Here is a 26095-nt window from a genome sequence, read left to right as displayed (position 1 = left end):
TGGTCCCATCATCCTTCACAACAGCATGCCCCCACTCGGTGCTGGCTACAGGGCCTGATACCTGCCACGTTCCTGCATCTCACCCTCCTGCCGCCTCCCAAGGCTGTGCACAGATGAGGAAACTGAGGCTCACAGGAGCTCAAGGGGTTTGCCCGGGGTCACCCACCACCACTCAGCATGGAACCGTTGGTTTACGATCTGCCTCCTTATCTGGCCTCAGCTCCTCAAAGGTGAGATATGACTGCTTCATTCCCCAGTGGACAGCCGGCCCCTGGCACAGTGCCTGGCATATAATGGGTCCACAGTGAATAGCTGTGGAAGGAAGGAAGAGGGAGAGGAGAGAAGGCGACCCTCCCCTTCCTCCACCCGGACCCCAGCAGGCCCCAGGAGCCCGCTGGCCTTTGGGCCAGCTGCTGGTCCCTGCTGATCCCAGAGAGCTTGTGGTCAGCAGGACAGCAGGCCCTCTGGTCTCAATTCTCCCAACAGCTGCGCGGCCTCCCTGATGGGGTGGTTATGAGAGGGGAAGAGACTTGTAAATATGTATAATATGCAAATGTCATAGGATAATAAAAAACCCATGAAGTTCGCTGTACATAATGTATGTAGAAGTGCTTCTTCGAGAACAAGGAGCTGCACATTCGTGCGGTGCCAGCCTCATTGATAACTGGGAAATGCCCCTATTAATTAGCAGCCCCCCGACCCCGCTCCCCCAGTCTGGCCTCTGCTTGCCCTAGCGACCACAGGCAGCTATTGCATTTGGCTGAGACACTATTGTGAGAAAAGCAGTGATAGGGGTATCAGGGTCTGAGAGCTGTATCTATGGGATGTCATCATTTGCAGACACTCCTGGTCGTGCCCTAGGCTCTGCATGTCCTCCCAGGGACTAAATACATAGCAGGAGCAACCCGAACCACAGCAAGCATTTCTTGAGCAATTACTATGTGCCTGGCCTGGCACTAAGTGCTTTGTTTTCTTCTGAACTCAGTTAGACTACCGGTGACCCCGTGGCAGGTTGAGACATGTGGAGACTGAGGCACATGGACCTGGGGCCCGGGGCTCGTGGCGCCGACATTCTGGTCCTTCCTGAAAATGACTGCCATTCAGTGCCCACGCCCACCTCCCCCCCCGCCAGGCATGGCCCGAGGGACAGGACCGTGGCCACTGAAATAACAGTGTGGCTGGCAGCCCCTGGTGTGTGTGGCCCAGTGACGGAGAGCGGGATTCCTTGGCACAAGTTGGGAGAGCAGCCGTCAGCATTGTAGGAAAGATGGAGGCTCGGGCGGCAGCGAGGGAGGTGTTACTTGCTGCTATTTTGCTAACAAGCTGGTTATTTAAAGATTAGGTTGAAGCCAAAGTCGGGAAACCGGATGGGGAGTCTCCACACCCAGGGCAGAGGCAGCCAGGGGTCTGGGAGCCTGGATGGGTCAGGACAGAGTAGCCACACATTTTTTTTTTCACTTACTTATTATTAGCAATAATAGCACCAGCACCAGAGAGTCTGGAAAAGGATCACCTGTGTGGAGAAAAGAGGCTGGAAGGATTGGAAAGGGGCAGTAGTTTATTCATTGACGCAGGCAGTGGTTACACAAGGCTTCGTTATTTTTTTTTAAAGACTTTTTATTTCTTTACTTGACAGAAAGAAAGAGAGCATGAATACAAGTGGGGGGGGGGGCAGAGGGAGAAGCAGGCTCCCCGCTGAGCAAAGAGCCCGCTGCTACAGGACTCCGTCCCAGGACCCTGGGATCATGACCTGAGCTGAAGGCAGACGCTTAACCGACCGAGCCACCCAGGCGCCCTACACAACGCTTTATTCTGTGATAATTTATTGCAGTCAACATTTTTTTAAGATTTATTTATTTTATTTAGAGAGAGAGCATGAGTGGGGGGAGGGGCAGAGAGAGAGGGAGAGAGAATCTCAGGTAGACTCCCTCTGCTGAGCACAGAGCCCGATGTGGGGCTCGATCTCAGAATCCCGAGATCGTGACCTGAGCTGATACCAAGAGTTGGACACTTAAACAACTGAGCCACCCAGGTGCCCCAGCATTTTTTATTTTGTGCACTTTTCCCGATATATTGCATAGTCAAAAGGCTAAAAAGCAGTTATAACAATAATAGCTAATATTTATTTTTTTTAAAGATTTTATTTATTTATTTGACAGAGAGAGACAAAGCGAGAGCAGGAACACAAGCAGGGGGAGTGAGAGAGGGAGAAGCAGGCTTCCCACAGAGCGGGGAGCCTGATGTGGGGCTCCATCCCAGGACCCCGGGATCATGACCTGAACCGAAGGCAGACGCCTAACGACTGAGCCACCCAGGCGCCCCAATAGTTCATATTTACTGAGCACTTACTAAATGCCAAGCTCTTTGCTGAGCGTTTTACCCTATCTTACTGAATCCTCACAGGTTTTGTTATCGTGGCCATTTTACAGAGGAGGAAATCAAGGCTGAGAGGGGTAAAAGTTACTTGTTATGGTGTCAATGCTCAGGCGGTGGGTGGGATGGGACGAGAAACCCGACAGGCTGACTCGAGCATCACCAGCCCATGTTTGAGGATGGGGGACCAAGAAGTTCCCCTGAAAGGGCAGGGCGTCCCTGCACCTGTTCCTCAGACACATGTCAATGCCTCTTGAATTTTTAAGGCTTGGAAGGCAGGCAGGTGTCCATGGCCGTAGACAACAGATGTGTCTGGAAGACTGATCCTGAGCAGAACATTAGCCATTTGAAGGGTAGGAATGGGACATCCCTAGGGACAGGCCGCGGAAGGAGGCCAGGGCAGACACAGGCATCATCCAAGATAAAAAAAGGTCACCTAGGTGAAACAGGGTCAGACACAAACTCTGAACTAACTGCATTTGGGGCCAAACTGCCATTTCCGGAGGACCTACTATATGCTAAGCACATCCATTATCTTTCTTAATCTTCAGAACCACCCTGTGAGATCAGTGGTATTGGCCCCATTTTACAGATAAGGGGACTAAGGCCTTGAGAGGGGAAATAACCGGCCGAAGGCCATATAGCCAGTGAGCAGTGGAACTGCTCTGTCACGCCCTTGTCCCACGCACACGGCAAGCATGTCAGGCACCAGGCACGGAAGCTCCAAGCAGCCCATGCCTGGCATCAAGTTCTAAGGCAGATCTCTGGGTCCCTGAACTGGTACTGGGGACATGGCTTGGCAGAGGACATCTCCACACCTCGAAGCAGGGGCGCCTTCTCTGCAGACAGAGCACCAGCCCCAGAGGCATTCCTGCCTTCCCAGGATATTTGTCAAGTGCCAGTCCCTGCTAACCTCTGCCCTCACAGAGCACACAGCCTCGGAGAGAGACAGAGAGTACGCAATCACCCAAACAGGTAAAGTGCACAAGAAGCAACTCAATCAGGGCAGTGAAGGAAATTAGCAGGGTGATGTTGTAAATATGAACAGGAGAGGGGGCCTGGATGACGTGCAATGGTCCAAGATGGCCTCTCTAAGGATGTGGCCTCTCACCCGGCACGTGAATATGGCAGGGACCCCGATATGCTGGAGAGTGCTCACGGTAGCATTGTTGACGGTAGGAGGACAGTTGGGAACAACCCATTTGTCCATCACCAGGAGACTAGTTAGATCCATTTACTGAAGTCATCCAGTGGTGCCCACTGTCATTGTTAGAAATGGGGATGTGGCCCTAAATTCCCCACTGCAGAAAGAACTTCAGAGTGTGTTGTAAAGTTGAAAAAAAAAAAGAGGTTATAAAACAGCATGGGCAGCATGATATCATTTTTGTAAGAGCTACATGTGTTTCTGAAAACTGTTCACAGTGGGGGCAGGGGAGATCTTTGCTGTCTTCTTTATACTTTTCTAGATTTGGAGTCCTCCCTGACTGTTAGGACTTGGTGGCGAGGAACAGGGGTTTGGGCTTCCACAGTCCTGCCTGAGGCAGTTCTCCTCTGCTGCTGCCCTACCACAGTAAAAGGGGATGAGGCCTGGGCTGGGGAATCAGCAGACCTGGGCCGCACCTCAGCTCTACCGTTTCTTGGCTTTGTGACCTTGGACAATTCACTCTCTTGCTCTTGGAAGCTGAGTTGTCCCTTGTGTGAAACAGAGACAAGAAGAGCATCAGAGGGTGGCTGTGGAGCTTTCATGAGTTAAAACAGGTAGAGGACTGGAACACTCCCAGGGTTGCCTCACTGGTGGCAACTGCCAGAGGTGACATAGGCTGCGTGCTCTTCACATCCTGCACGGGCTCTCAGTGCTGACCAGTCCCCTAGGCTGGTCTCTTCCCTTGGTCACTGAGAGTCAGCCTGAGCTAGGGGATGAGGCCCAGGGAAGTGGGGAGGTTAGCTGGGTGCACACAGCTGGCTGGACCCTCCCGCCGCCAAGGCCTGGCTACCTCCCCACCAACTCGCTTGTGTATCTGTCAATGAGTATTCTTGCCATAGATGCTGTTATGGGGCCCCCAGCCCTGGATTTGCTTTTTCTGATAGCCACAAAACCTGCCCAGAAAGACAGTTGCTACCTTTCTAGACACTCAGAGAATCTTAAATCTCAGGTAGAGGAACTTCTAGTTGTGAAGTCAAACTCCTGGACTCAGAGAATCGTAGTCATAAATAATCCGGCAAGAGCAAACATGGGCATTTTACAAGTAAGTTTACTGAACCTCTCCTGATGATGGTAATAAATGAGAAACTACCCAATTATCTATCAGCTAGAGATGGTTAAATAAATTACCGTCCAGCCAGACAGTGGCATTCTCTGTGGCTGTAGAGACAATGCCGTAGATCTATACTTGTTGACATGGAAACAAGTCCGTGGTGCATTGTTAAGGAAAAAACAGGTTACAGAATGGTGTATATTGTATGATCTCATTTTTGTTAGAAACAATATGTATAAATACAAGCATGCTCCTGCTCAGAGAAACCCTCCCAGAAGGACAACCATCAAACTGTTCATCGCAAGTTCCTCTGGGTAGTGAGATATGAACAAGCTCCGCTGTTATCTGTGCTTTGCATCATTCAGGTACTTTTCAGATACAAGTGACAGGAAACCCAGCCCAAACTGATTTAAACAGAAATGCGTGTCAAGTCCAGAGGTAAGTCAGGCTCGGCAGGACTCAAGGGCTCCCCAGGACTTGATTCTCCTCCCCATTTCTCGCTCTGCTTCCTCTGGGTTGTTCCTATATTCTTATAGGGCTCTTTTGTATAGGTGATAAGATGCATGTCCTGAGGAATAGGGAAGATTACTTCCTAGAGAGCTCAGACCCAAGTCCCAGGACTTAGTGTTGGCACTGGTTGGTCAAATTTGTGCATGTGCCCCCCCCCATCAATTGCTCTGATTGGCAGCCTGGGCCTGTGCACCCCACCCCACCCCCAGCCGGAGGTGAGCCAACACCACCAGGACTACGTAGACTGTGGCCTCAAGAAGGCCAAACAATGGCCAAACACAGCCAATTCCCCCTCCTAGACTTATCTGAATTTCTCAAGATGCATGACTTTCATAATCAGAAGTAATACAACTATTGAACCATCCTGAGCCCAGGTCTTACAGTCAGAAGCTCATGGGGACAGCTCTGGACTCTCTTGGAATCAGAACATTGGAGTCCATGAGGTGCCAGTTCAGCTCAGGAGACATTGGCCCTCTGTGTCGAAAGCCTGCTCTGGCCCTGGCAGGAAGCCCTTGGGGGTTTTGCCATCTTTGAGGGAGAGAGATAAGCCAACAGATGATTTATCTGGAAGGTGGGTGTACATGCAGGGGCTGAGGGAACACAAAAGCCAGCTTGAAGCACGGAAGGCCTTCTGCAGGAGGTGACAGTAAGCTGAGGAGCCAAGAAGGGTACAGGGAAAACACTGTTGGCAGAAGAAGCTATGTGTCAGAGGCCCCAGGGCATGTGGTGGGGGAGCCACCAGCAGAGGAGCAGCGGTGGGCCCAGAACACAGGGGCCTCGAATACCACAGTAAGGGCTTGGACTTGACCCTGAAGGCAGCGGGGAGGCGTTATGGGATGTTGTGGGAGGAGAGAAATGTCAGCAAGCTCAATCTGGCTGGTACTGAGAGCATAACCTTGGAGGAGTCAGGTCCATATCTGCTGGTCTAAATTCCTTCCCACCGTGGGTCAGAATTCCTGTCCCGGGGTGTTCAGCCACAGCCTGCATACCCTCAGTGATGGGGAGCTCACTCTCGTTCCTTCCACCTCTGGTTAGAAAGCTCCTTCACAGGATCCAATCCACAGTCCTGCCACTGTCAAATGACCTGACAGAGGGCTGGCAGGGGCCTGCATTTTCAGGCCAGAGGATTCCAAGACCGGCAAGCTCCAGGGGTCTGCATACCCTGCTGGGAGCCCAAATGAAGAGAATCCTATCAACCTGACAGCAGAGGCAGTGTTTAGATCTTTGAACACACATCTACTTCAATCAATTCTCCAGATTCCCTTTGCATTTCACAAACAAGAGGCCAAGAGGGTCAGAGAGGCCAAGCCACCTATACAACAACACGGAGCAAGTTAGAGGCAGGCCTGGGTTGTGGACTCTCACACCCCTAACCCCTCCATGGCCCTCCTTGTCATCTCCTCCCATCTTGTCTGTAGTTGAGCCCTGGTCATGTCCTCTACTGAGGCTTGGACAGCTTTATTCTGGAAGCTCCAGCCATCCCAGATCATCCCCTGATATCCTCCTAAACTCAGAGACAACCAGCAAAATCATCATTAATCAAAAGTTGGTGACTATTCTGACAGCCACATTTTTTGTTTCTGATACATCAAAGCTGTGACAAGCACAGCTATGTTTTATGGGTCATCTCTAATACTTCACTGTGCCCTGCAGCCCACACTTAGTCCTTCGCTGTCATACTCCACACACATTCATTGGTGCCTACCGGGTGCCAGGCACTGTGCTAGACACCAGGCCACGAAGATGCGTTCGGGCAGCCCCTGCCTGGGGAAGCTCAGCCAGGGAGAGGTGTCTCCATCAACAAAGGCCAGTGATAACACAGCAGATCAGAGGGAGGTGCCTATTCGTCGGGGATCTCCTGGGCAGAGAAATTGATTCTACTCCTCTAAGCAGCGTCTTGAGGGATGAATAGGGGTTCTTCAGGAGAAGCTACTGGGAAGGGTGAGCCAGCCGGGGGAAGTGGGCTCTGCAAAGATCTCACCTGTCTCCTGCTAAGTTCTTGGGCCCAGGGTGTCGGGGCAGGTGGAGGCTGGAGAGGTCACCTGAGCCAGAGTTTGGAAGGCCTCAACTATTGAGTTGGGAAGTTTGCATCAGATCCTTGGGTTGAAAAGGAGCCAAAGGCAGGGCAGGTCTAGGTATTAGGAAGGTCCTCCTATTGGGCTGATGACAGTTGGGGAGAACAGTGGGAAGGGCAGGCCCATAGGGATGGTGTAGAAAGGCATGTGGCAGGGAGATTTCACAGGGCGTGGGGACTTAGTGGGTGCTACGGCAGGGGGGAGGGGCGACATGGGTTTGGGGGCCCTGTAGACCAGTGTCGAGATGAATCCTGGCAAAGGCTGAGTGAGTGTCAGTGAGAGAGTCCCTGCGGGGGCCAGCAGGTACCTCTTCAGCTTTCATGACACTTAAAGCAACAGCCCAGTGAGACCTCCAGTGTCCCCATGCCCCCACTGAATGACCAGCAAGTCTCTTCCCCTCGTGGAGCCTCAGTTTGCTCCTCTGTAAAATGGGGGTGGTGACAGTACCACGCCAGGGATTGTGAGGAAGGTCTGAGGAGGGAGGGTATGTGTAGGGCAGGCTCTGCACGTTGCCTAGCACTCAGTGAGTGCTGGTGGCTGGGGGCTGCTCTGATTACCATGGCAAGGGGTCCAGGGTGAACAAAGAACCAGGTATGTCACCTGCAGAGGGAAATCAGAGACCTGGAGGGGCCTTGCCCCCTGCCTTTCTGTGTCTGTCAGGGAAGGCAGAGTCTGGGTTTGGCACTCACAGGAAAAGCTCTAAGGAAGGAGATTCCAGCTTAGGCTAGGAAACCCTTTTGGATACAAAGAGCTCTCTGCAGATGGGCTAACTTGGGTGGTAATGAGCTCCCCATCACTGAGAATATGCAAATAGCAGCTGCACTACAATTTGATGGAAAAGTCTGTAGAGTATTTGTGATTCGGCTAAGGATCTGGAAGGTCCTTTGCAGCCCAAAGAGTCTTTGATTTCGTGTTTTTCTTTCTCTCATCCTGTTTCCTTATCTGTAATATAGGGAAAACAGCAGCCCCTATCTTAGAGTTGGTTGCAAAGTTTAAGTGAAATCATCCAAATAAAGTGCTTAACCCAGATTTGGCGCATAGCAAGTGCTCCTGTCCCTGTGGTGGCTTCTGTTACTGTTGTGGGTGTTATGCTAAATTCTGGGGTGTGTCACTGCCATCTGAGGGCCTCGGGTTGCTGTCTGTCAGTCAGGTATGCCTGCCTGCCTGCCCTTCAGGGCCTGCTCCGGGCCCTTCTCATTGCCACTCTCTCTGTCTCCAGCTCCTCCCCCACCCCAGGAGGTGGTAGGAATTCCAGACCCTTCTGGGCCCCTTTTAGCTCCTGCTTGAGTGAGAGTTGGCAGGTTGGGGCGGCGGGTGCCATCCGCCTCCCATATGCTTCCTGCTATTTAGAGGAAAACTCTCCCTGTGTTCCTCCAACCACACGGGCTGACATTTCCAGACAGACGCTGGAATCAGCTCTTCGGGGGATTGGCAGATAAATTTGGCCCCGGCTGTTGGGAAAATCTTCAGCCTTACCACGGAAGCAGAGCCCAGGCTCACGGACTTCCGTCCAGCCCACGACTCCTCGGGCCCGGTCCTCCTGGGGGCTGGAGCACTATTCTAGAGCCTTGCAGATGAGGGTAAGTCTTACCAGCCCGGTGTTACCCCAGGAGCGCCCCTGATCAGGAAGTTGTGGCTTCCCGCTTTGCATTCAGCCAGCAGGAGTTTGCAGGAGGAAGCCGTGCCCCCTCCCCCTACTCCCAGACACCTGGGGGTTGCCCAGCTCAGCCTGGCAGAAGAGCAGGCTTTAGATTAGAGAGACCTGTGCTCAAGACTGCTTATTGTCTTTGTGACCTTGGGCAGGTGGCTCCAACTCTCTGAGCCTTTTATTCTTCATCTGTAAAATGGGGATAGTAATAGAGTCTATCTGATTAAAAGCCCTTAGGATGATGTCAGATACATGCTAAGTGCTCAGCAAATACTAGGGCTATCGTCATCATCATTGTTGTTATTATTTGCCTTGGAACAATGTCTGGCGCATAGTAGGGGCTCAGTAAATATTAGTGTTTTTCTTTTCTTCTTTCTTATAACTGTAGCTACTTAGGGAATACTGCAGCATTTCAGAATTAGCTCAAATAGGAGTAACCCGAGGCAGAAACGGATGAATAAGGACATATAGAGGCTGCCACATCCAGGGTAATGTATAGGTGGCTGGTTTCCCAGCGTGTGTACACACACACACACACACACACACGCTAAGTCCCAAGGTTTCATTCACCCCCGCTGGAACCTGGAATGCCCATCTGCTTGACTCCTGAGGCCATGTGACACAGAACAGCTTGATTTGGATGGACGGGAGGGAGAGGAAGGCCTGGCTGGAGGCAGAGTTGGGGGAGACTCTGGGCGTCAAGTGCAGTAGGAGGGTTCAGAGAATCTTAAGTAGTTCTATTTGGCTAGAGTAGAAGGTGGGTGGCAGGAAGGCGTGGGAAGCAAGTTTAAGCTTCATTCAGCACTTCCTGATTGAATCTGAGTACTGGGCCTCACGCCAGGCACTGGGGAAACTGGTAGAAAAGATGGGCATGTTTCCTGCCCTCAGGAAGTTCTGGTTCTTATTGGGGGAAGGGATATAGATGACAAACATGCAAACAGTGAATTAACAAGATTCTAGGTTGTGCTCAAGTAGACCCGGGGGCTGGGAGAGGGGGTGGCAGGGGATGGTGGTCGTAGGTACCTACTCAAGGCAGGATGGCCAGAGAGGGCCTCTCTGTGGTCTGAAGGATCCCTGCAAATGCTAGTCAGGGTAAAGGCAGGGGGCAGAGGGAACAGCAAGAGCAAATGTTGGGAAGGTGGCAGGAGTCGGATCCTAGAGGCCTTGAATGCCGGGTCCAATCAGAACTGCGCTTAAAGAATGGTGGTGGGTACAGGAAGTGGGGAAGAGATGAGAACCAGGAGACCTGTCTGCAAAGATTGACCAAGAGCCTGCTGTGTACACTGTTGGAGGCCGTCAGTGAGGCAATTCTGGACCAGAGAGAGGTGGATGAACAAGGATGAGGGAGAGCGCATTTCACAGGAGTGGGGCATCTGAGCAAAATCCTCCAACTTGAGACAGGTACATTTTGAAGGGAGGATCTGGACCTGTGTGTAGCTAGGGGTGGAGTCAGGTAAGGGAGGAAACATCAGGGGAACTTAGAACCAGATCCCAGAGTGGTCAGGAAAAGTCTTATTGGACAGCCAAGTGTGGGGTCCAGGGAGGGGCTTCCTCACAGCCTGGGATGGCAGGTGGCAATGCCAGCAGGTAGGAGAGTGAGCAGACTGATGCACTTACTTGCATAGACCCAGAGGCCAATTCTAGGTGTGTGACTGCTGTGTGACTTTGGGAAAATCACTTGATCTCTCTGAGCCTCGCCTGTTGTAATAATACTGAATCAGTTGGCATTGCATTTGGCTGCATATAACAGAAGGAGGAAAAGTAACCATGATATAAACACCCAGGAGGTTTTTCTCCTGTAGCAGGGATCCAGAAGCAGGCAGTCCAGGGCAGCAATTCAAGGGAATGGTCAAGAGCTCAGGCCTCTGCCACCCTTAGCAGGTATCTTTCATATCTCATGGCTATGAAATGACTGCTCTGCCTCCACGTGTTGCATCTGAATTCCAGGCAGGGCCAAGGAAGTAAAGACTGCGTGCTTTCTGAATCTGCCCTTATGAGGAAAACAACGGATTTCCTAGAGGCCCCACCCATGGACTTGTGCCTGCATCTCATTTGCCACATGTGGCCACGCGGCCACCCTAGCTGCAAGGGAAGCTGGTGAAGCAAATCTTTCTAATGGGGTGCTCTGTTAACTAGGAAAAAGAAAAGAATGACAAGCAGGAAAGCTAGCAGTATCCACTTTAAAGTGCCCACCTCACAGGGACTATTGGAAGATTCTGACATGATTAATGTACATAAAACATTAGGCACCCAGAAGCGAGCCACCTCTCAATGAATGGTAGCTGCCTTTATTATATTGCTCTGCCTGCGTTCGTTTATTCATTCCTTCTTTCGGCAAGCATCTGTTGTGTTCTGGGCAGTATATACAGTCCTGGAGATGTGACAGGGACAGTCCCTGCTCTTTCAGCACTCACACTGAGTAGGGAAAACAGGAAGGGAACAGGCAGGTTCACTCCCTTCCAATCAGTGTCATAAGAGGATTGGAATGTCCATTTGTTTGTGTCTGTGTTTTTTTACTGCTGTGGTCTGACCACATAGTGCATGGCATACATTAAGCGCTCAATAAATAGTTATTGAATGAATGAAATAATTTAAGAAATACTCATTAGGGGCCTACTCCATACACAGTTCTTTGGGCTGGATAAAGTAGGTGACACATTGCGCCTCCCCACAGAAGTGGGAAAGAGAATTCTATAGACCACGCCTGTGGGCAGGTGCTGGAGACCTTGCAATGAACAAGAGTGTTGTGGCTCCTGCCCCCACTGAGCCCACAGTCTAGGGGCAGGAGCACTGGAGAAGGAGCCTGGAGTCCTGAGATCACATATGTATATGTATCCTGGGGTGAGTCCCATCTCCTCTCTAGGCCTGTGTCCTCACCTGTATGACAGGTGTGATGGGTCCTGTGTGGAATATCAGTGATGCTGGGGATGATGGTGGGTGCTTCATAAGCCCTACACCTCTGTGTGTGGGGGTGATACAGAGGCAGTTGGGGTGGATGCAAGCTTGCCATGCTAGCAGAGGAGGCAACTGCTGCAAGGATGAGTGAGGACTGCATCTGAGCCCCTTGAAATCTCTGGGGACCCCGGAGGGTGAGGAGTCTGGGCTCTGCTTCCATCCTCACACACTTCAGTGTCTGGGCCTGGCACTTTGTCAATAGCCAACCAACTGGGCATGGAGCTTCCAGCATTGGATGTGGGCAGGCAGCAAATGGGCTGTGCTGGGTCCCCCAGGTGAGAAATAGGGGTAACTGTCGTTTTCTGAGATCTGCTGGAGGTGGGGAAGCAGCCTGGAATTTGAGGGTAGAGATCTGGTTCTGTCAACCTGCTTGACTGTGTGACCTTTGGCAGACTTCTTGACCCCTCTGAGCCTTGATTTCCTTGTTAACAAAATGGGTATAACAATCCTTGCCTTCCCTATCCCTGAAGACTTTGATCCACTACCTGGCACACAACAGGCATCCAGTATTGCTAGTGGTCATCATCTCCATTATTATATTTTCCTTGTTGGGAAGGGAAAACAGACATTAGCTAAGCCCTATTACGTACCAGACTTGGTGCTGGACACACCATCTCATTTTATCACAGCTCTAAGGAGGTGGTCTTCTTCCTTTTTATAAGAGGAGGACACTAATACTCTTTTGTGCCTCATTTTCCCTCCTGCTGTCTCAGACAGACTGAGTTGCTGGCTTTGCTGGGATCCCCGCTGAACTGAAGCCCTGAGGGTCCTTGAGGAAGGGCCCAAGGCAGTTCATGATGTTTGCTGTGAGACCATTACAGTAGCCAGTGAGGTCAGAGATAGAGATGGTCAGAGCAGGAATTCAGTCTTCATCAGATGAGCAAGGAACCAATAAAAGATGGCCCCAGGGATGACTGATGGAGTGGGACAGACTGAAGGCTCATAAATGCTCTTCCTCTTTATTCAGTGGGCAGTGAGCCCAGCCCTTGAGATGAGGTGGCAGCCAGCCTGGCCCTTGCTGCCACTCTTGGCCATGACACTCTGCCCAGTGGCCATCTCTGCTTGTGTCTGAAATGAGGCCAGGAGCAAAAAAAAAAAAAAAAAAAAGGAAGGCTTGGGAGATTCTCTAGGCCTGGGGAGGTGAGTTTTCCCAGTTGAATACCCACAGAAGGCCTCCCGGAGGTACCCCAATCACTGGGTGAGAAATAGGAAAACAGGACTCTTGAATAAAACACTGCATCTGGCAATAGAAAGGCAAGTGGCCCATTTTGGGCCTTACAAATAGCGGAGCAGGTAACTAGCTGGAAAATAGAGGCTTTCAGTGTCACCCTAGTGTGGGCCACGGGTTTGACACTGACCTTGGCTCTGGGCTGTTTGGGTTACACAGGACCCATCTGCTAGATCCCTGGTGTTGATGGCAGAGGTGTTGTCCGTGGTGCTGATCTGGGGCTGCTGTCCATGGTTGTGTTTTTAGATAATTCTCATTAATCATTTCCAGGACTCTGGTTTCTGGGGGACCCAGCTAGGAGGTCAGAAGCTTTGGTCCTGGCATTGAACAAATTGGAGCATAAACACCTGAGGTAGATTTGGGCCCATGTTACTGTCTGGCATGTACCCTTTTAAGAACGTTTTATGTATTATGCCATTTATTTCTAAACACCAGTCTATGGGGGAAGTACTCATATGTATCCCCATTTTAGATGTGAGAAAACAGAAGCATGGATAATTTAAGTAGCCTGAGGATGCTCTCTTTCTAAGCTCAGTTTCTTTAGTCGTAATAAGAAGGTTGTTGGTAGCATTTCACAAGCTGATGGTTGGGACCAAGCTTTGTAAACTGATGCATGGATAAAGTGACGTTAGTCTTACACACAGAGGAAGGCATGAGGAGATTACTAAATACATATGCTCTTCGAACCCCATGAGGCTTTCTAGAAGGTGTGAGATTTGAGCCAGATCCGAAAGGGACCTGAGGCTCAGGGATTATATAGAAAAGACAGGAATGCCCATTTACTGAGCGCCGACTATGTGCCACACCCCATGCTGGGCACTTGACAAGTCTGATCACTCTATCCTCACAGCCACACTGGGGAGGAGTGCCTCGTTCCGCTTTATAGATTTGAAGCAGAGAGGAAAGACTTCCCAAGGTTACTTAGCTAGAAAGTGATGGAGTTAAGAAGCCTTGGGAACTAGAAACCACAGACTTGAACATCAAGGCTAGAAAAGATCCTGGGTGTCTTCTGGTCCAACCCAGAGAAGGGATGTGACCTGCTGGGGGCATACAGCAGGACACAGACTGGGTTTGACTTTCTTCTGTGTATTTCCTTCCCCAAGACAGCAGCACCACCACTCTTCTGTCACCACTGGCCTAGGCTCCAGGGAGATGAAAATTGGTATTGTGTCACAAACCAGGACCAGGTACCAAAGAGGTACCAAATTCAAGTCCCGAATCTGCCATCTGTGAGCTGTGTGGCTTCAGATAAGTCACTCACCCTCTCTGGGCCTGTTTCCCCATCTCTAGCAGGGCAAAAGTGTGCTGTAATCACTTCCCTACAGGGTCGTTTTGAGGATCAGAAGAGAAACAGTGTGTGAGAAAGGGCGAACAGATCCGTTGTTAGAAATAAGACCAAGAAAAGGGAGGGAAGCCCCCTAAGGTGGCACAGCAAGTCTCAGAAGATACTTGCAGAGAAGGGCCTAGAACTGCCACCCTGAGCCACCAGTGTCACTTCCCAGTGGGACTGGCAGCCAGGCTGGGGCAGCACCTGGCAGCCCCAGCCGACAGACATTCCTTCGGGCTGGCAGACTCAAACCCCAGAGCCAAGCGTGCCTGTGGGAGTCAGTGGCTGGGCCAGCTCTGGCTGTTCCTCCACCAGGCACCCTAACAGCTCCAAGTTTAATATGCCTCACAGGGCTGTTGTCATGCCCAATTAGGCCGTCCTCAGCCACCCTGTCTCCAGGACCCTGTTGTGACCATCTGAGGCCCTGGACGTGATCGTGGCTACTGCCCTGGGCAGCTGTTTGGCTTTTCAGAGGAGGTGGCTACCTGATCTTATGATCACCTATGGCCCTAGAGATCTGACTTCCCAGCCCAGTGGAGCCCAGCCTTAGCTTCTGGTCCCAGATACATAGCTGCACCCTCCTCCCCCTCCCCCTGGCTCCGAGGCCTGGCACTAAAGCAAAGTGAGGAAGGAAAGGAGGGAAAGGTGGCAGGAATGACAGAGGAGAACAGGGAGAAAGGACTGCAGGGAGCCTAGCACCACCAGCCAACCTCCTGTGCTGTGGCTGGTGTCAGCCATGGTACCCGGCCCTCCCACATGTACTTTACTAGACTCGAGACATCTCCCCCACAATCTTTTATGAAGCTCTCCACAGCCTCTGCAGCCAGCAGGAGGCAGGATCATGCTCGTGTCACAGACCCTGAGAGACAGTGTGACCCGGGGCCTGAGGGGAGGGCTTGTCTGCAGCCAGGTCAGGGGTCATTCTGGGGCTCAGTGGTAGTGGAGGGCTTTTCATGACAAAGATACAACTTGGGGCCTCCCGTCCAACACCCATCAGTACAGAGCAAACATGTTTGAGGAGGGGAGGAAGGAAAGGAGGGAGGGTGGGGGGAGGAAGGAAGGGAGGGCGGGCGGGGGGAACAAGGAAGGGAAAGGAAATACTGTGAAAGGCATTCCAGATAGAACTGTCACAAACCCGAGCTCAGGGGTGTCCTGTGCATGGTTTTCTTACACAAATTATATCACGATAAACGAAATACCTTTACATTTTGCTTTTTTCCCGTCATCCTCTTTTTGACATCTATCCAAGTCCAAGTGCAGCTGTAGTTTACCCATCTCTTCTGCTTAGCAGCGTTCTGCGGCACGTCGACACCACACTTTGTCCATCCTCCTGCCGGCGGACAGCCCGGTGTTTCTCATTCTTTGCTGCAAGCGGTGTTGCCGTCAGCTTCCTCGTGGATGCGCGTGAGTGTTTCTCTGGAAGCAGGCGTTTCTGTTTTAATAAACATGGCCCTCTGAGGGTAGTCAGGCCACTTGAGTTAGTGATACATCTGAGTTCCCGTTTCCTCGGACCTCACTGTGTTGATTCACCAAGCTTTTAATTTTGCCAGTCTGCTGGGAGAAAGTGCCTTATTGTCATTCTCATCGCCTGACGATTGGAAAGGCTGAGCTCCATTATCTGTTTAATGGACATCTGAATTTCCTCATCTGCAAAATGTCCAATCACATGCTTTGCCCGGTTTTTTTCTGGGTTGCTCACCTTTCTGTTACTAATTTGTTCAAGCGGTTTATACGCCTGGCTTATGAGTCCTTGTCATGCTTGTTGCACATATCTCCTCCCAGTGTGTTGCTTGTCTTTTAACTTTATGTCTCTTTTGTTCAGATGTTTAAAATTTGGGTGTAATAAAGCATCACTTTTACCTTTCCTTGCTTTTATTTATGCTTTAAGAAGGCCTTCCCCACCCAAAGTCATAAAGATATGCCGTATTTCCTTCTCATAATTTTAAAGCTTTGTTTTCCTTTTATGGCCCATGTTTAGGTCTTTAATTCACCTGGAATTTTATCTTGGCATGTGGTATGAAGTAGGGATCTAACTTCATTTTTACATGGATAGTCTCTTGTCCCAGCAGATTTATTGAATACTCTATCCTTTTCTGTTTTGAAATACCCTCCCTGTTTTATGTTTAAACGCCCATGTATTTATGGATCTATTTCCAGGAACTCTGTGCTGTCTCATTGATCTCTTTGTCTATTCCAATTCTGCACTAATTACTGTATCTCATTGTTTTTTTCAACAGAGACTAATTGACATTTGGGGTAAGACAATTCTCTCTTGAGCTGGGCTGTCCTGCTCATTATAGGTTCTTTATTATCCCTGATTCAATCCTTGGCACTCGATACCAGGAGAAAACCCCCATACACACACTCCCCAGTCATTGTTACAACCCGGGATGCCCTGATCCTTTCCAAATATGTCCTAGGAGGGCAGTCCCACCTGCTGCTGGGAACCACCAAAGTAGCTTCTAACAGGGTTCGAGCCCCTCCCCCTATTCTTGATTCTTCCTTTTCATGATGATCTCTTTCCACTCCACTTTGCTACCAGGAATGGAATCCATAACATGATGATCTGTCAGGCATCTCTGGAGCTGGGACTCCCAAATTACTGTCTTACTATGACCCACTTCCTCCCTGGCTCCTGGAGCCCACAAAACACAAATCTCTCCTCCTTGGCCCATCCTTCATTGACCTCAGAGAGCAGACAGAGATCTCCCTTCCTTCTCATCAACTTTCTCCAGACTCCAACTCAATAACTCCAGTTCCCTTCAGTGTTCCCCAAGGACTTGGCTTCACTGGCATGTTTGAGTTCAAATCGGACACACTGGGTTAGAATTCCTGCTCTGCTACCTATTCGCTGTGTGGCTCTGGGAAAGTCAGTCAACCTCTCTGGGCCTCATTCGTTAAATGGAGATAATAGGTTCTCCACCTTACAGGGTCAATGAGGAATGTAAATGATTTGGAGCATGACAACTCCTGGGCCTGGTGGGGTTGCTCAAGAAGTGATAGCTGTTAACATTATTCCTGTGATTATTACTTCTCCGTGACTCTCGTGATCGTCACTCCCATGCCCACACATTAGGTGAGGTGCCCAGAGCTGAATGGAGCACTCAGGTGGGCTCTGGTCAGGGCTAAGACCACCACGGCCTCCTCTCTCTGAGAAGCTGAGATAGCAGGGTTAGCTGCTGGGCTGGTTGTGGGGATGACAAAGAGGAGTCAAGGCTCAATCCAAGGTTTTGCTCTGATCAGTTAGGAGGGTGGAGCTACCATTAGCTGGGCTGGGGAGACTGTGCGAAGAGCAAGTTTGTGGGTGGGGTCAGGAGTGCAGGCTTGGATATATCAAGTTAGAGATGCCAAGTGGACATGTGAGTGGACAGTTGGATACATGAGTCTGGGGTTCAAGGGAAGGATCCCATCTAGAGATGTAAGCGTGGGGGTCTTCAGACTTTCCCAGATCTTTTTCTCTGCAATCATACAAGCTCTTTATTTTATGTGCTTTTCTCATAAATGGAAACATATTCTGATCTGCAGCCCACTTTTGTTATGTATCCCATGGTTTGGAGATTTTTTTTTCCTCAAGTCTGTACTTAGAGATGGACCTCGTTCTTTTTCACTCCTGCATCATATTCCACAGTGTGCCTGGGTGGAACTTATGCCCCTGGTTTCCTACTGTGGGACACTGGCTGTTTCTTGCCTTCCCCTCTTACTGTACCATGAGCAACCTTGCAGAGGTCTCCTTGTGCAGATGGATGCAGTGGCTCTCGCTGGCCTCAGGACGGTGGAATTGCAGGTGGCAGCCCCGGGCTTACCCATTTTTTAAAAATTTGACCTCTGCCCCAGAGTTTGTCTAAAAGTTTCTTTTGGTAGGGGGGTGCCTGGGTGGCTCAGTCAGTTAAGTGTCTGCCTTTAGCTCAGGTCATGATCCCAGGGTCCTGGGGTCCTGGGATCGAGCCCTGAGTTGTCAGGCTCCCTACTCAAGCAGGGAGTCTGCTTCTCTCTCTCCCTCTGCCCCTCCCCCTCTCGTGTTCTTTCTCTCTCTCTCTCTCTCTCTCTCTCTCTCTCTGTCTTTCAAATTAAAAAAAAAAAGTTTCTTTGGAAAGTTTGAAAACAAGTATGTGTTGAGCCAGGCCTTTAACTGCGCCTGAGTTCACTGCTGTGGACTAACCTGCAGACCCTTCTGACCTGGAGATGCCAGCATTCTGTGGCTGGGGAGATGAGAAAGCACAGTGGTTAAGCAGGCTGGCCTGGGAGTCCCGACGGTTCAAGTCCCAGCTCCGGCTTTTTCTCACCATGTGTCCTGGGCAAGTTCCTTCCTGTCTTTATGCGTCTGCTTTCCCACCCGGAGTGCAGAGGTAACAAGAATGCCCACCTCTCCCTAACAGGAGTGGTGGGGATTACAGCAGATAATGCATGCCAAGTCATGAGCTTAGCTAAGGCCTGTTACAGCTTAGCTAAGTGCTTAGGGCTAAGCACTCTCTGTACGTGAACCCTAGTATTTATCATTTATAGCTACAAATCTAAGTTGTGAAGATTTCCGCCTTCACTCTTTTGTTCCTTTTCTTCCTCTCATCTTTTTTTTTAAGTTTTATTTATTTATTTGACAGAGAGAGAGAGCACAAGCAGAGGGAGCGGCAGAAGCAGACTCCCCGCTAAGCAGGGAGCCCGACGACGTGTGGCTCGATCCCAGGACCCCAGGATCATGACCTGAGCCAAAGGCAGATGCTTAACCGACTGAGCCACCCAGGCGCCCCTCTCTTATCTTTTTTGTATTCCTTTATATAAGTGAGAAAAAGAAATACATAAGAGATCAGGAGAAGAGACAACAAAGACAGAAGTGAGCTAATTCCAGGTTATACTTTGCTAAAGGTAGGTTATAAATCTGCCTCTGAGTTACTGGACAAAGGAAAAGGGGAAATCCAAGGAGTAGCCTGACTCACAGTGCCCTTGGAAGGGAACGAGGCAGTTAATGGCTCAGGTGTGTGCCGAGTGACCATGCTTTCCGTGCCATTTATTCAGGAAGCACGGTAATAGAGGGGACCACTACAACTCTGTTCTCCCAAGGGGCCAAGGTTCAGAGGGGCCGTGGCTGTGGGACCCTGCAGGCCAGGATACCGTGGGGTGGGGGGTGGAACTTGAGCTCTTGGCCTCCCGGTCTGGTGGGAAAGATAGTCAGGACCACACCTACCTTTCTGGCTGGCAGAGTGGGTGCCAGGCCGGAACGGGGGCTCAGAAGTGTGCAAACTGGACCGAGGGGCAGTGAATTTCAGTTAAGGAGAGGCTTCATGGAGGAAGTGGTATTTGGCCCTGGGCCTCAAAGGCCAAGCAAGACTTTGAGCCCTGGAGATGAGTGTGGAAGTCATGAGATCCCCACCAGGTCCTGCCTGGGGAAGGAGCATCTGTTCATGGCCTCTCACAGATAAAGGGAACTTAGAAACTTGAGTTCAGCTGCCCTCCCCATGGTGTGAAAGCTGCGACCCAGAGAAGACAAGGGCGAACCTGAAGTCACACAGGGAGGCGGGAGCATAGCAGGCGTTAAATCCAAGCCTCCTGCCTCCCTGACCAGAGCTAGTTCTGCCCCACCCCACACCTTCACTCACCATGGCACCTGCTCTGGGCTCTGACTCGCCTCCTGCCAGGTCATTAACTACCTACTGCCTGCCACGTGGTGTCCCCTGATATTGAACTCCCACGTTGTGACTTACATAGGCCCAGAATAGCAGTCCTAGGTGGGGGCACCCTCCACCACTCTCTTCTCTGGTCTAACTGAACTCACTGTCAGAGCTCCTTCCCCAGGATAAAGCAGAGTCCTGGATCCTAGGCCTCAGTGTCATTGCAAAAGAACTGGCTTATCCCTCAGTACGACTCTAGCATCAGAGGTGAAGCACCCGCCTGGGGAGCCCTGGATGCACACGGAGCCCCAACTTTGACCCCAGTCTAGATCTTGACCCTGGCCCCAGACTGGGCCCTGACCTTGATCCAAGACTAAACTCTCACCCCTTCCCCAGGCTAAGCCCTGACCCTGGCCCCAGACTGAGTTCTTAACTTGGCAGTTGGGGACATGAATAGCTGGGGCCAAGCTCTTCTCCCCTTACTGCTGGAAACTCAACTGAGGAATCGCCAACAAAGGCCAGTGGTTCTTGACTCAAATTGTACCCTGTGGGCTCTGTCTCAAGGACCTGCCTCCTGTACCTTGGCCTTGACCTCAATGGCCTGGAGCCAAGTAGCCATGGGTGATGGACAAGCCATTTAATCCCGCCTGCTCTGACCATGCACTGTGCATCCCCAAACAGCCTGCCCACACAGCTGAAACCCTCCCTCCCCCTCCTCCTAATTTGCCTCCTAATTCCCTGTGCCATGTGATCCATGTGAGGGCTGAGATATTTATAAAATCTGTATCCTTCATGATAAAGCCAGCCCCAGGCACTGGGGCCAGAGCAGCTCTATTCAGCCTCCAAAGCCCCAAAAACTTCAAACCACATCCACCGAGGAGGGCCCTCATTACAATCCACTTGCAGTCACAGCTCCTACATTTTGGAGCTGCCTCCTCTCTTGCGCTCCACCAGACGCAGAACGCTGTTCCCAGCAGCCGCCAACCCTGGCTGAGTAGAAGGGGCCAGGCCCTAGAGGCAGGCAGCAAATACCCAGCTCTACGTGCCAGCCTGTCTGTCTTGCAGATGGAAACAGTGGCCCCTGAGTCTTTGCACTGGGAAGTGGGATTCAGTGAAGGGGAAAGTGCTCAGCGTAGGGCCTGGCAGAGAGGAGCTGCTCGGTGTTAGCACCATCCCCACCACAACCAGTGCCCGTGAGCAAGTGGCCATGACCCACTACCACTTTCCCACAGCCTGCCACAGTACCTGAAGGTGGAGAATTTGGGGTGTTTAGAAATCTCAGTTAAAATACAGATCACCCTGGGGGCGCCTGGGTGGCTCAGTCGGTTGAGCATCCGACTCTTGGTTTCAGCTCAGGTCGTGATCTCAGGGTCTTGAGATCGAGCCCCGCTTTGGGCTCCACGCTCTGTAAGGAGTCTGCTGGAGATTCTCTCTCCCTCTGCCCCTCCCTGCCCCTCCCTGCCTCTGCCCCCAAAACTCTCTCCCGCACATGCTCTTTCTCTCATGAAAGAATGAATGAATGAATGAAATACAGATCACCCTAGAAGGGAGGCAGCTTAAGGCTGCTTTTGAGGAGTTGCAGAGGCTCCTGAGAAATCCTGACTCCACATGGTGGGCATCAGGGCTGGGAGATAGGCAGAGAGTGGCTTGGGGTTGTGTCTCTGAACAGTCCCTTGTACAGACACCACCTTCGGCAATAGGTCAGGGACCTCAGGGGTCTTCCAGGCCACCCCTGCCCAGGGCAGAAGCCCCTCCTCACATTCTGCCAGCATTCCTCGGGCCTCCGCTTACACTCAAGTTCACCCTGTCCTGGGCAGCTCCTTGCACCATTGGAGATTTCTTAGATTGTGCTAAAATCTTTCTCCCTGTAATTTCTGCCCTCTTATCCAGATGGTTCCTCTGGGAATATTTATCGTTGAGCCCAGCTGTGTGCGTTGGGCTCTGAAGATCCATGAGAAGAAAAGCTGACATGCTCCCCTTTGTCAAGGAATTCACAATCCACTGTTAGAGTCTGATGGACCTGGGTTCTAATCCTGACTCCACTTGTTCCTTGCTGTGTGACCCTGGGCAGGTCACCGAACCTCTGGGACCTCATCCCAGGTAAAATGGATTGCCACACAGATGATACGAGGTGATGCAGGAGAGGCTCCTAGGACAGCGCCTGACATGTGTTTGGAACCCAATTAATGGCTGGGTGGGGCCGTGCAGGCTGAGGGCAGCATGGCCGAAGCAAGAATAATAACTTGTCCGAAGAAGGAGGAAGCAGCCCCTACCTCTGAGAAGGTGGGCAGTGGGAAGCAACCTATAGAGGACTGGAGGCTTGACACCCACAGGCTGTCATGGTGGCGGACGCCTGGGTGTGTAGTGGCATTTAAGGCTGGAGAAACCACCTGAATCATGTCACAAAGGACCCTTACGATTGGGCCATGGAGTTTGGGCTGCAGCCTGTGGTCACTGAGGAGGCAGTGAGGGGTTAGGAGGCATAGTTAGGTGGCGTGGTCAGCAGGGGCTGGACTGGTCTGACCTGAGAGATGATGGTGGCCAGGTCCAGGATGGAGGCAGCAGGGATGGAAAGAAAGGGTCAGATCTGAGAGCTGGCTCGGAGGTGGAACTGCCAGACCTAGCCAGTGGGCTTGGGAGGGGAAAGGGGCTGCTAGAGCAAGAGAGGAGGAGCAGGGGGACCTCAGCATCCAGCTCAGGAGCTTGGGCTGCCACTAGGAAGCGGACATGGAAGGAGCAAGTCTTCTAGAGGAGAGCCAGAATTCAGATGTGTTGAGTCTCAGGGTCCTGTTTGAAGGGGAGACGGCCAGAAGGTGATGGACATTCAGGGTTACTGGTCATTCATTCACTCGTTCATTTATGCATTCTTCCACTCAACGTACATTGCGTAAATACTACCGACGTTTCAGGCACTGGATCAGGTCCCAGGATATTGCAATGGACAGGACCCAGCCCCAGCTTTCATGGAGTTCATGATCTAGAGGAAGAGACAGACAATAAACAAAATAAATGAACAAACGCTCTGAAGGAAGTAAACCTGGGTGACGGGAGTGGGGGAGGGGCACCACTCTCGATGGGGTGGGATGTCAGGGAGGCCTCTCTGAGGAGGTGATATTCGGACCGAGGGAGGGAGCAGCTACATGGGGATCTGGGACAGAACACTCCTGGCAGAGGGAACCCCCAAGTGCAAAGGCCCTGAGGCAGGAAAGAGTTCCCTTGTCCCAGCAAGGAGAAGGAGGCCAGGCTGGCTAAGGGCTGTGGAGGTGCAGAAGGGGGTCAGGAAGGAGCATGTGCTCTCCATGAGGAGTCGGCTTTCGGATAAGAACTCAGGGACAAGACTGGGGTGGGACTGGAGAGCGGGGAGTCATCAGGGCAGAACGAGGGGGGGTGAGGTACACCAGGGAGATGGGTTCAAATGGGGAACAGTGGCCTCGTCAGGAGCCTGAGGAGGCCCACAGGCGCCCCCTGGGCCTTGGGGTCAGAGAGGCCTGAGTTAGAACGCTGATCCCTCCTCCACTCACCTGCCTGTGGCCGGGCAGCTTTCCCCTTCACTGAATTTCCTCTTCTGTTAAATCAGGACATTGATGCCTGCCTACCAGCCGTCAATGCTGGCAGAGAAAGGGGCTGTGGAAGTGTGAAATGCTGTGTATTCGGGAGGTGCTGGGGTGATCTGGAAGTCCAGCCCCTCTTGGTGAGCTGGGGAGGGCGGGGCTGGCCTGGATTTCTGGACTGTTTCCCCGAGGTCTCCAACGGTGGGGCCCCTGTGGAGCACTGGGGAGAGAGCCCAGCTTGTTGTCACTGGTGGGGCGAGTCTGGGTGGGCCGGCTGCTATCTGGGCTAGAGCTTGTCCTGGCCCCAGCCTGGAGTCAGGCCCCCAGCACCTTAGAGGAGCTAGTGTGCTAAGTGAGAAACCGAGGCAGAAGCTAGCACACAAGAGAGAAGGAAAGGGAGGGAGGCTCCATTTATCCCGTAGCTACTATGTGCCTGTACCTTTTGTGACACTTGACACACGTGGTCTTGAGATTAGGCATGGGTTGGTGTCTCCATTGTTCAGATGAAGAACCAAGGCTCAGAGAAGGAAAATCACACAGGGAATGAGTGCATCCAACTCCAGCCTCTTTCTTGGCCAGCCTCAAGGCAGCTGAGGAGCGGACTCAGGGACGCATCTCCTCACCACCCCATAGTCTTGGCTCTGGGCCCTACTGTATACACAGGGAAGACTTCGGTGGCACACTTTCATCCCTCATGCCATACTGGCCTTCTCTCTCTTTCTCTCTATTTCCCGAACCTGTGACTCTCAGGGCCTTTGCACATAACACACACACACACACACACACACACACACACATCTCATCCTGTCAATTCCTGCTTATTCTTCGGACCTCAGATCAAACCTCACTTTCTCTAGAACGTCTTATTTGACTTTCTGTCCTTCAGTGTTCTCCTTTACCCACCTACCCCATCTCCCGAGCTCTGGTCTCTGCTGCCACTTTCATCCATCTGTGTGGTTTTATGTTTATGCTCTCTCTCCCCTGAGAGACTGACTAGTTGCCCCTCGGGGGGGGCCACAATTATTGTTTCCATGGGGCCTAATGCAGAATAGGGCTGCAGGAACTCTGACTGGGAGTGCTGCTCTGTGGGGGTGTGAGGCTGCAGGGGGCACCGAGGAGCCCTGGGCCTGTTGGTCCTCCTGGGGGCCTGCCTGCACCCTACTCCTGAGGCAGACTCCGTGGCCCCATCTCCTCCAGGGCGTGACGTCAATCACTAAGTGACTTTTGAGCTGAGCAGGGATTGCGTAGGCTCCGTGGTGCGTGCCTGTGCACGTGGCCCTGGGTGCACGCACGTGTGCACACGGGCCTCCGTGAGTAATTCCAGTGGTGCTTCCAAATGCTGTCTCCATGGAGAGGCCGCCCCCACCCACCCCAGCCCCAGGTGGCTTGCCTCTGCCACCCTTTCGCGCTCCCCTCCCGGCTTCTCCATGACCCAGATTCGACCCAGCTCACCTCCTACATCCGTGGGGCTCTGGCTTCTGAAGGCTCGGGGCTTAGGGGCCTTTCCTGAGACACGCCTCTCATTCAGGATCAGCTCCAGGTTCCGGCAACGCTTGTTGAGGCCACGTGGAATGAGTGGGTGCTGTTCCTCTCCCTGGAGTATTCTTTCCTCACCGATCCCCAGGACTCACCCCTTACTTTCCTGACCGCTCATCACCTATTCTTTCACCTGCTCTAATCTGCTTCCAAGAAGGTATTGTTACCTGAGGTTACATTATATATACTTGTCTGTTGTTGGTCTCCCCCCAGGACATAGGCTCTCTGAGGCAGGAACTTGGTCTGTGCTGCTGAACCCCAGAGCCTTGAGTGCCCAACATGTAGTATGTACTCAGCAAATGTCCTGTTAATCAAGTATACCTAAAGCACTCAGCCCTGAGCCTGGCCCTCAGGGGTTGGGAACGGAGCTCAGCTGCTCCGTTCCACCATCCTTAGCCCTGGGGCACAGCAGGTGCTCGGCACTGGCACACATCTTCTCACCTGCGACCCTCACAATCAGTTCCACGGGGTAGGCACAAATACTATTATTCCTGCCTCATGGAGGAGGGTATGAGGCTTTGTGAGGCGCCAGGGGTCCCTGAGGCTGGACAGGCTGACAGGGTCAGAGCCCCGGCCTGCCCAGGCCCAGCCTTCCTGCCCAGCACTCGCCCGCAGTGCCAGGGTCATCACCTGCAAACACAGCAGTCGTGGGAGCCCCCATTCAAATAATACCATGACGGTGGGCACTCCAGTCTACTGAGGAAGGAGGCAGCTCTGTGCTGAGGAGAGAGGCCAGGCCCCAGAGGCTGGAGCCCTGAGTTCCAGTCCCAGGGAGACCTCCTCCTTGCTGGGTGAGCTCAGGCCAGCATCTACCCTCCGCACCCTAGGAGTGCAGTGGGTGCAGCCATTCTGCCATCTCAAGACCTCTTCCAGGTGTCATGTTCCCGAGTCTAAGAGAATGACCAGATAGCACAGGACCAGGGGCCTCCCAGCCCTCACCCCTCACCCCATGTGCATGCGTGCACACACACACACATACACACCAGGACCCCATGAGGGATAGGAATGAGGAGGTTTGACCTCCTTCTTTGGGA

The 26095-nt window shown here is 52.0% G+C and overlaps 1 protein-coding gene across 2 annotated transcripts in view; it reads left to right on the top strand.

Annotated features, from left to right (window-relative positions):
* DLGAP4 (DLG associated protein 4) overlaps positions 1 to 26095 on the top strand; it is a 191752-nt gene that overhangs the window by 56344 nt on the left and 109313 nt on the right. The gene's annotated exons all lie outside the window — the stretch shown is intronic.

This window comes from Callorhinus ursinus, unplaced genomic scaffold, assembly GCF_003265705.2.
Source record: "Callorhinus ursinus isolate GAN/ISIS: 27379988/994484 unplaced genomic scaffold, GSC_fseal_2.0 scaffold38, whole genome shotgun sequence".
Lineage (NCBI taxonomy): Eukaryota > Metazoa > Chordata > Mammalia > Carnivora > Otariidae > Callorhinus > Callorhinus ursinus.
The sequence above is the reverse complement of the archived record's forward strand: the minus strand, read 5'-3'. Positions and strand labels throughout refer to the sequence as shown.